We start from the raw sequence: 11,603 nt of genomic DNA, 5'->3' as shown, positions 1-11,603 counted from the left end.
ATATATATATATATATATATATATATATATATATATATATATATATATATATATGTGTGTGTGTGTGTGTGTGTGTGTGTGTGACTGCAAAAAACCGCAGCACATGTAAATGAATATTGAATACATAGTAGTAACATGAAGACGACAAACAAAAGCTATCAGCCATCATCTGCGTGGCAAATCCGAGTGCAAGCTATTCTCTTATCAAGTATACCTGTAGGCATTGCGACCAATGTGCTCCCAAGATGTATGAGGCATTAGTCATTGCAGAGTTGTAAGGACATGACAATCCTAGGATGATTATGTTCTTGAGGCTTTTTTCCCCACTTTCCATCTTTTGAAACATGTATACTGTAGTCTTGAAAACAAAAATGCTACAACTGGCGTGTAATAAGTTTTGCATCTTATTTCCTAGCAGCTCACTGAAAAGAGCCACGATGACAAGTTTAAATGCTGTTACCTCATCAGACATTCACTGTTACCTCATCAGACATTCAAATTTCTTAAACACAAACAAAACCAGATAGGCATTAGAGTGAGCATCACTTAAATACATTACACTGGTTTAAAGTTATTGCACCACTTTGGGCCAGGTAAAAACGTTAGAAACATAAAAAATGTTAAGATTCTACGGCCAACCATGAAAACTAAATAAAAAAAATCATTAAGCTGTCTTAAACGGGTACAGGAGCTTTACAACTGGCCATCTTGGTGATGGACACGCAGATAGATGAGCAGCCATTCCACTGAGACGAGAATGTTGAGGGTTTCGCATGGAAGTCTGTGAGACACTGCAGAGTAGTTCTTGGTCCACATGAAGGAGGTTGCTTGCATACACGTCTGGGCCACCATACTGAATGCAGTGTTACCGGAACCTTTTCCCCCTGCATTGTGGTAAAAAAGCATGGTTAAGTTTATACGATATTTAATATGCAATAAAAGAGGTGAGGCACGTAGACAGGACGAGAGTAGAGAAGTGAACACGAACGCGAAAAACATGAAAATTTTCATTAAATTGTTTTATTAGATAAAATTTTTATACTGTGTGTCATTCATTATGAGGGTTCATAACCGCAACACATTTATTATATAAGCAGGTAGAATTATCAGCTTGGTCAGTTTGTACAAGCTCGTTTGAGGCAAGAAATCGAGTTTCACAAACACAACCTCAACATTCTTGATTGAAAAAGGAACACCTTAGATGACATGCAGTCCTGTGAGTGGGAATTGCACAGTTCAAGAAAAACAAATTAGAACTCACAGACCGATCCTGAAAAAGGAATAAGCACCTGCTACTGCAAAAAGCGAATTAATTGGTAGGTTTTAGTAGCACAAGGGCATCTTTGGCCAATGAGCGCCAAGTCTATATTGCAAAAGATAAAGTTAGTGCATCTTTACAAAGCAAATATATAAAGATTACTAATGCCTCTCTGCACTAGTTGCTTTGCTCTAGCGTGAAGTCATTTTAATGCATGCACACGTACGTACACATGCTACACCCAAGTGTAACAGCTGCAGAATTAAAATTGGGCAGCAACAAAGTCGCAACCTTTAACCATTGATCACAAGCTGTACTAGTGACTGGAGGTAGTACCAATATCGCCAATGACTAGTTGCACTATTTCCACCCGACGTTATGCTGCTCTTGTTGTCAAAGATGAGTTACAGTCGGCATTGAGGGAAAGCTGCCCTCAAGAGCAGCTCTTATTTTTGTGTTATTTCTAACCAGAGATCAATGAAGTAATATATATTTAGAAAGAGAATGACACCGAAAATTGAGTACGTAAAACATTTGGTACATTTTCCGGAATTAACTTGGGGGTTAACAGCTAAAGCGGCAATCCAGACACTAGAACATGTTTTGACATGTTTGCTACCAGTGAATGCTGGAAAATATGTTGGCATTCTGTAGTTTTGTCCAACAATGCAAAAGGGATTCTTAATAACTGAGGAAATAAATCGAAAAGTATCATGAAGTATATTTCGTGAATGTAATGCAGAATCACTCAACTTCTGTTGCTATATAATCTCCACTTGATTAACCTGCACTTTCTGAACTAGTTCAGGAGGTACTGCATTTCACTACTCATTCCACCAGTTCAATGTGGTAGCAACTGCACGTTGTGATTTGTTTTACTTAGTGCAGGCTATGTACATGGCGAGTTCACAGCATTCCCTGCACTCGGCCGAAAGGCAGTGCATGTTTACGCAGCAGGTGTGGTGCCGCTTCTGCACGAGCGAGGCGCAGAAATCAGTTTCATACAATAATTACTAGAGGGAACTCTGACGTTAGTGTCCACAGGAGATCAAACAAGAACGGCTGTACCAGCATGGAAATTATGGGAAGTACATGGATTTGTCTAAACTTCGTCTGTTTGGCTTCAAACGGCTTTGTGACTTTGTATTCTAGTCATTTTCAACAATATACTGTGTAATAAATAAATAAACATTAAAATCGTCCGACGACAGGATTCAAACACAGGAACTCTAGAACAGAAGTCTGATATTGAAACCATTAAGCGACGGAGGAATGTAACGACAAGCGAGTGCAACGCCCTGATGAATTTATCGCGGGCATACTAGTGCCTTGAGACGCTTGGTGCCCTTCGATTTGGCTACCTGGACAAGCTCAATCGTTGCAATTAATAGCAATTGTGCGTGTTGGCGCCGTCTTCTGCACTTCGAAGAGTATAGACTGCGCTGAAATTTACGACAATAAGATTTATATAGCGTATAATATACGAAGCCACAAGAACGTCTGAATTCACAAGCACGAATATCAGACAAATCCATGTGCTTCCCATCATTCCCATGGTGGTACGACTGCAGCGCCAGAGTTCCCTCTAGTAATTACTGTAAGAAACTCTATGGCAGAAATAACCGAAGTGCCTCGCATTTTGTTCTGGAGTAATAAACTAAGTTTTGCTGGTCCCATAAATCTTACTGGTCATTAATTCCAAGTTTTAGTGCAGTCACATGTCTAGTAGGCAATTGTATTTTGCATAAACATTGCAAAGCCAACTGTGATGAAAGTTCACTCTGGTAAATTGTTTATGATCGAGTAGCATAGACTACTGAAGCAATCTCTGGAAGGCAAGTGAAGTAATTTTCTTATTAGCAGCCTTTAAACAGCATTCGAGCATATGACACATGCACGTCAGATATGCAGATAATATTTCCTTGACTAAGCAAGAAGCGATGCTTCATGTTCCACGAGGCTACTTCTATCAAAGCAGTATTGGTGCTCTCTAAAAACAATGCCAATGCAGATGATCCAAATATTTTTCAGGGGCAACAGCTATGCCTGAAATCATGCTAGATTAGTTTTTTTAAACACATGCTCAGACCATGTTAGAAGTGCTTCTTAAAATCCTCCTATTTATTAGACTAGTCATATATCTGTACACAAAGGCTACTAATTAGGTCCCATGCTATATCATCTTAACAAAAACTTCACTTAGTAATACACATGCTGTGATAAGATTTGAGACCACATTGAGATGCTCAACAAGGTGAATTCATTATTTTTAAAATGAAGCTCCTGTTCTTCCAAACGAGAAGAACGGATACTGAGGGTCAAAATTTTTCTGAATCACAGCTGGAAGATGCCAGGGAAGGCACGTGGAAACTTATTTGTAATTTTCTATTTAAATGTAGAAATGATAAAAGGAAATGAAAATGGTAAAAAAAAACAGGCATGGGGGGAGAACGAACCTACAGCCTTTTCATTAGGCATGCGATGCACTAACCACTGTGCCACCGAGGCAGCATTCAACCGTCCACAATGGCCCCTCAGATTGTCGACGCTCGAACACGGCCGTAGTACCACAGTGGTTAGTATATCACATGCGTAATGTGAAGGTTATGGGTCCGTTCCCCACCAAGAGGTGGATATCTTTTAATCCACTTTCACTTACCTAGAATTCATCATTTCTATACTTCATATAAAAAACTTAAACATGTTCCTCTATGCTTTCCTTGGCCTCATTATCTGCTGGCTTCTTCCAGTTCTGTTACTTCCAACACTTATACATATTCTAATCTGGTAAGTAAACAGTTCTGTATGATGCTGGAATGCAATATGAAACATTATTGCAGGGCCGTGTTATGTAGAATGCCTTACATTGCCCAGGCAAGGTGTATTTATGTCAATCTGAAAAAAAACAATTCCCACTCTAGGCAGAAATGCTGTGTACTGCTGTGTGCAACAGGGTTTAACGAAAACAACTTGTTCAGAAATAAAGCCACCAAACAACGAGGAAATATGTAAACTAGATGAAAATTTGGGCAGTTGCATGTTAAAAATTTAGCACAGCAACAGATGTATACATAATGAAGGAAGCGCGAGGATGGTTTATTTTGGACACACGGGGCAATATACTTGAAAGATGCATATGAGCTTACATGTGGAGAAATATTGTTTATGTAGCAGCTAAACTACGAACAGGCCTAGAACACACTGATGCAAGGTGTCGAGCATGTAAATCTTATCATGCCCTTAAGTGAAAGAAACATGGCTGTTTCTCATGATTTGCTACATATGGCTGGCTCACACAACTTAGCCACTTCTATATATGCCTTGTAATTACCAGGTGGTCTGTATGACATGTGCAAGCTTTAAATATGTACAAGTGCCACGTAGCTGGACAGCACCAAGGCAATGTCGTTTGCCATCGTTTTGAGGAAGTGAAACCAATTCTTACATTTCTTCTAATTAGTTAATTAGTTAGTAACGATTACTTAACTGCTCAAATATTATATTCAAAGCAAAAGTGTCAGTGCGAAAATTGTAGAGCATCCTGAAAAATTCCCAATCCAGCTTTCTACTGCTCAATAGGTGCAACAAATTTTTCTTTCAAGCTAGAAAGAAGCCAGTGAACACATGCAAGAAGTGCCGTGCAACTAACTGCTCGTGCACCTGAACACCATTTGGCTCCTCCTTTCATGCTTGAAAAAAACTTTTTGAAAAGAACATTTTAGAAATTGATTAATTATTATTGACTATGTTTTAGGCAAAATGCATGAAATAGCGTGACTGCCACCGCCATTTTCGGCGACATGAATTGACTCCATTTTCATGTCCAAATCCAGCTATACATGGTGCGTGTTTTGAGCTGGTTCTGTAATTTAGGCTGGTTTTGACTAATTGAAGCTTCGCACTTTAATAATGGAGTCAGGTTAAAAAGAAATTGGTACATAAACGGCCACTGACAGTACTACATACTCCTTTAACTTAGTGCAAAGTGCTTGTGAGCCAAGAAGTTGGTAGTTCTAAGCAGTATTTCTCATTTTGACCTGGTGTAATAGCCCACTTACTATGATGCCATGCTGCTCAGTCATGCTGGTCCCAGCTTCAATCTAGGCCATGGCAGCTGCCCTCCAATGAGGGTAAAATGCAATACCGCTTATGCACTTAGATTCAGGTGTATATTAAAGAAGCCAGGTTACCAAAACTTTAGGTTTTGGGATGTAAAAGCCCATAATTTAATTTTAAAATCTAAAAGTGCTTTATTAGGAGCAGCAGGGGCATCATTTTGAGCTTTTACTGCACTGCCATGGCACCAAGAAGCTCCAAGTAAATAAAAACAATTTGTTAGACAATGGACATATCTTGCAAACATTTACACACTTCTCTGCATGCACCTCTGTTGCTGTTATATGAAGATCCGTATGCCAAGGCGGGCTATATTGTTAGAACATGTTTCAAATTTTTTTTACCGCTTTAAAGTTGTTGGTTATTTTGCATCTCACTGTGTGTCGAACGCACATTTCAGTGCATCAATTTCTTCAGAAAGTGCACTCCTCTTTATTTACTCGTGCATGCAAAAAGGGTTCAGAACTGCTTTCTGAAGGTCTGTATAACAAGCAAAAAACAATTCTATGTAGGCTGCACAAAGAGAAAGGATTGGTTTGTAAATATGTTATTTAGTTCTTAAAAAAGAGGCAGCTGTCAGTATTCTGTTCCAAAGTAAAAATTGCCCCTACCTGGCTCTGCTTCATTTTCCAATGTTGATGGTCCATTCGGGGGCACTCAACTGATAGGCTGCACTTTGGCGATGTCGGGTGTGCTGTCGCCAGGCCCAAGGTCGATCGACATCCTCACCAAAAGTAGAGTCCAAACGCTATAAAAGAAATATCTGATCATTTTGCTATCAGTTTTGTCATCTTGCGTGTTTCACACACGGCCGTCAGTGAAATATTTCGTCACTTGGATACTGAAAGAAATTCAAGCATTTTCTTGCAGCCAAGCTGATGATGATGATGTGTGGTGTTTTATGGCGCAAGGGCCAGGTTTGGCCAAAGAGCGCCATGACAAGTGGTAATGTTGACGATGTATTATGGAAGATGTGACTTGGCTGTAAACTGGCCTAAAAATTGTCGATGTGAAGTGCGTAAAATCTACGTGCTATAACATTATGGCGATGACTAATGACAAATACTATTAACATTAAAATCCATCGTGGAAGAATGATGCAAAATAGAAAATATATAGGATGGTAAAATTACTTGGAGCACTGCTGCCTCGCGGGAGCCCTTGAAACACAAGGGCCTAGAGGCATGTGCTATACGAAAGAGCTATCACAGCGGCATCCTCTGAAGAGAAGGTGGCAGCCAAGCTGAATACACAGTAAATGGAGAACATTAAAGAGCAGATGCAGTTGTCACATTAGATTGATCAAGTACAGCAGAAATGGAAAATAAATCAGTGATACTGTGTCTGTTGGCTTTGAATGCAAGAAACGTAAAAACAGGGCCTTGCAGCCACGCCACTTTGAATTTCCCGCGTTTGCTACACCTCACAAGTTTGGCATCGTCCGGTACTCGGGGATAGTAACCGCTTAAAATCAAGACGAACGAGCGTCAGCATAAATGAACAGGATACTTAACCGGGCAATATAGGCGCATAAAACAGCTCACGTAGCGAAGCTACTGTCAATTACCCGATGACGCATCTGGGGGCGGTGCAGTTTGGGCGAACAATTCAAAAAGGAATGCGAGTTTCACTTGTTTCACGCCTACTAAGCTAACACAGAATTTGAGTTTCTTACTAAAATATACTGGATATTTACGCTCCGAATAAAACGCTGGAAATTTTGTTACCTCACATTGCATGCGTATGAGTGAGGAAATTGCTTTTATTGTGTTCTACCCAGACGGCACGCAGCAGCTATACCACTCTCATGCAACAGAAGCATGAAAGTGGTACTCGTGACACCGAAAACAAACATATACAGCGCCAACGTTACGCCCCTTAGAGTTGGAACTAAGCACGATCAAGCCATTTAGTTTTCTAGCTTTCATAACGCCATAAACACGACCAAACATCGAGCGAAAAAACTGTGCTCTCGAAAATTATTACCGCTTCCATTTATACACCTATCGCTGCCACAAGCAAACGTCAATGGGCTAGCTATCCACAAGCCGCAGATTAGACTGACAGCAACATATTACGTTAACGTAAAACAATTTCCACGCTGACTTAGCAGCCGCGGTGTGCTTTAAGTGCCAAAGTTCTCGTTTGCCGCTCGAAATTCACACCATGATCACGGGCACTGCATCTTTCACATGAAATATTGCACGCTTTGCTCCGGAGCTCAATGGGAGGGCGAAACGCATTTGCACGTACCTGAAATCCGCATGCTGGAAACCCGTCGACGCTTCCGAGAACGGGGCGCACAGCCATACACCCGTACGGCGGCTTGACTTGGATGTGAGGCACTTCTATCAAACATTTCACATGCGACATGTTTCACACCGATTGCGCGAGCACCAGAAAATGACGCAGGCCGCATTGCGACGCCGAGCAGACGTGCAGCCACCGATGAGCTGTGTGCGCGGATTGCAGAGAACAAAACCATACAAAACGTTAGGCGCGAGAAGATGGCGGCTCTCGTTGCGGAGACGACGCGGACGAAGCAATGACGCGCGAATGAATGTTGCCAACAGTTGGTTCCGCGTTATGCCGGCGGTGGTGGCTTTAGTGGCGTGTGTTGCGGCTGTCTAATTTTTTATTTCTTTTCCCCAAACAGTATAGCTAAGATCAGTTCTTTGTTTGAATTTTTAGTTGTGTCGTTTGGCATTATCTTTGTCTTTTTATGCTATTAAGCGGCCAATTATGGCCTCTCAGGTTCGCGCGCGCCAGCTTCGCGCGCAAATCTCAGAGGCCATAAGACAACTCGTTAGAAAATGCCGTTATTGTCGTTGTTAACGCTTCATCATCCTTTCTTCAACTGAGATAGAAAGGTAGTGTCCCTTTTCCTGGGGTTGGGAGGGGGCGATCAAGACGGCATCGCTCAGCGGGGGGTGGGGGAGTAGGTTGGTGTTGGTTCTTATCGCGAAATTCGCGAACCCTGCGATTTTTTTTTATAACGTAAGCATTTCTATACTTCCCCAACAAGAAAAACCATCCGTCCGCCAGTCCGTACCGCACGATATCTTTCAATATAGAACCCGCAGCAGCGAGTGAATTCACCTTCGTGCTAGCTCTCGCTTCAAGGCTTCAACGCGACCGAAGCGGCGAGAACACTGCGCTCACGAAGCTTTCAGCTTATGCCGCACTATGCGCTTTTCGCAGATCACTTTCAAGATAGGTGTGCGCGCGTCTGTTTTCAAAGCGAAGTAAACGGTGAGAACACAGCGCGTGAAGTTTTCAGCAGTGGGCACACTCTGTCCACAATGCAGTTCGCTTTCAAGATACGGTTCGCGCGGCCGTGCCACAAGCAGCCGCCGCCGGAGAACGGTTGATAATGGTTCGTCGCGGATGAGGAGGGCTAAAGAGCGATAACGGCTCAAAACGAACGGAACGTCACCAGCGCGCCTGGCCCCGCCACCTGCAGTACTTTGCTTGCGCTGCCTACCAGAGCAGCCCGTGTCGCCGCAGCGCTGGCGCTTATACTTGTCGGATCAAGTCTCATAACATTGATAACGACATGGACTGCGTGTAGATGAGGAAGAGTCACAATGCTTACGCACACTTAGACAAATCCGAGAGGAGTTCATGGGTGATTTTGTTTACCGGAAATGTACAGTCAGCGGTGGGACCCAGAGTTGACAATGCCTGTAAGAGGGGTGCCAAGCTTTTTTTTCTTTTGTGAGAGTCTTGCCCAGCTCCCAAAGATCTGCTCAAGCTAAGACTTTCTGATGGCTGTATGTGTTTTTTTTTATTGTCGCATGCCCTCGAACCGCCACGAATCCTACAGTGTAATGGCATTAATGCAGTATTCACGTCCAAAGGGAAATGCAGCCGTTAATTGGGCTGCCTAAGGTTTGCGGCCCGGCGGCAGCTGCCCTCCCGTCCCCCGTTTCCGTTGACAAGTTAGGGGGAGGGGTCTAGAGCAATCTTACACCCCCCTCCCCACAGTGGCGTAACCAGAAAATTTTTTCGTGTGAGGGGGGGGGGGTCCCAATTGACCGTGGAGGGGGAAGGAGCGGGGCCATTGCCATAGCAGCAAAAATTTTACTTTTAGTGAGCGTTACAAGTGCCCGGTGTGCCCCACTTGGCTACGCCGCTACTAGCGCGCCCCCCCCCCCCCCCCCCCCCGCAATCGACGGAAATCGAGCTATCAGAACGTGCATGACACGCATGCATGACATAACATGAAAGACATGCCACGAAGCTAGCATGGATGTCGTCACATCATCATCATCATCAGCTTATTTTGACGTCCATCGCAGGACGAAAGCTTCTCCAGCGATCTCCAATACCCCTGTCTTGTGCTAACTGGTTCCACGTGTTTTCAAGTTTCCCGATTCCATCACGTCCACATTATTCTCTGCCGTCCTCGACTGTGCTTTCCTTCCCTTAGCACCCATTTTGCAACTCCAATAGACCAGCAGTTCTCTCCCTTACGCATTGCAATGTCTGCCCAGCACGACTTCTTCCTCATAATGTCAACCAGTATATCAGCTATTCCCGTTCGCTCTCTAATCCACATCGCTGTCTTCCAGTCTATTATCATCATGCCTAATAATTTTCATTCCATCGTTCGTTGCGCGGTCCTCAACGTCTTCCCAAGCTTCTTTGGTAACTTCCAAGTTTCGGCCCCATACGTTAGTAACGGTAGAAAGCAATGGTTAGCAGTAAGCTCCCTGGTCATGATTTAGTAATGCCTGCCGTAAGCTCTCCAGCTAATGTTTTATTTTTGTTAATTTCCTTGATCAGAGGCCCCTGCGAGTAATTAAGCTCAATAAACGTATTTCTGCGCAGGTTCTAGAGGCTGACTGCCGACCATGACATTCGTTCTCTCGCCACGCTGCGGAACATTACTTTTCTCTTCTGCATACTAACTCTCAGTCAGACTTACACTTTCTTCGACATGTTCCTCAAACGTTTGTTGCAAATAGTCTGCAGTGTTGCTGAGTATGCCAATGTCATCTACGAACCGTAAGTTGGTGAGCTATTTACCGTTAGCCCTCACTCCTAACCATTCCCAGTCTAACTGGTTGCACACCTTTAAGTATTCAGTGATAGCATTGTAAATATTTTGCTATTGATCATATGAAGCCTTTTGCAGATATCTGGCTATGCAAAGTCTGCGCGTTAGTGTCATCCGTTCAATATCAACATTCGTGGGAAACTTCATTTTTGACCACTGTTCGGAGCCAGTGCGCTGCTGCCTAGGTGCCCCGATCTAATCATTCCAGCTACCTGATTCAAGCGCAGGTAGCGCGCGTTTCATGTACAGCCAATATCAACGCCTTAACTGGCAATGTTCATTCATCATATACTGTAAGCTTGTTCACTTACTCCCTTATAATTAGGGTGTAAATTAGTAAGACTGGGGTGTTCCAAGGGTGTTTTCTTGTTGAACACCCTTTTTCGTTAAAAAAGGGTATTTCAAGGGTGTTTACAAGGGTGAAAAGATGAATACACCCGCATTACACCCATAAGGGTGTGAAAATTTTTAGAGTGTATTGCGAACTGTGCTTTTGTACGTCTCCGTCTTTTGTCGTTTCTCTACTTTTCTTCCACCAATCCTCGAGTCGCCTCTTACTAATGTCTATTGCGGACATGTTTGCTTTACCACTGCTCCCTCTGAACCCAAGGGCTTCAAGGAGGCCAGTGGTGCCTAAATCGACCGCTGGGTAGACGTCTTCACATTCTAATAAAACATGCTCCGTAGTTTCCCTAGCTTTACCACAGCAAGCACATGCTTCTTCTTCCTTCTTATATCTCGCTTTATAGGTGCGTGTTCTAAGGCATCCTGATCTCGCTTCGAAAAGTAATGAGCTTCCCTTTGAGTTATCATAAATGGTTTCTTTCCTGATTTCGTTTTTTCCTCTTAAGTAGTTACTCATGGCAGGTTTCTTTTCCATTGCCGCCACCCATGAGATTATTTCAGCTTCTCTGACATTCCGCTTGACCTTTGTTGTTGTGTTGTCCACCCTACAGGCCGCATACTTGCTGGTAAGCTTCCTAGTTCTTTTCCTCCACTGTGAATCAATGTTTTTCCTGTACAGATACCTGAACACTCTCCCAGCCCATTTACTTTCTTCCATATCACTCAGCCGTTCTTCATACTCAATTTTACTGCAAGCTTCCCTCACTTCAAAACTAGTCCAGCCCATATCACCCTGCACAGCTTCATTTGTAGTCTTCCCGT

General features: G+C 43.0%; 1 long non-coding RNA gene across 1 annotated transcript; it reads right to left on the bottom strand.

The window, feature by feature from the left end:
• Positions 1–482: 482 nt before the first annotated feature.
• On the bottom strand, positions 483–8,397 carry LOC139054617 (uncharacterized). Its single transcript, XR_011511364.1, has 3 exons — positions 7,628–8,397; positions 5,986–6,122; positions 483–884 (listed from the first exon to the last, which is right to left on the bottom strand). It is a non-coding gene; the product is annotated as an uncharacterized lncRNA (long non-coding RNA).
• Positions 8,398–11,603: the final 3,206 nt, after the last annotated feature.

Source organism: Dermacentor albipictus, chromosome 1, assembly GCF_038994185.2.
Source record: "Dermacentor albipictus isolate Rhodes 1998 colony chromosome 1, USDA_Dalb.pri_finalv2, whole genome shotgun sequence".
Classification (NCBI taxonomy): Eukaryota; Metazoa; Arthropoda; class Arachnida; order Ixodida; family Ixodidae; genus Dermacentor; species Dermacentor albipictus.
This window is presented reverse-complemented; position numbering and strand designations above follow the sequence as displayed.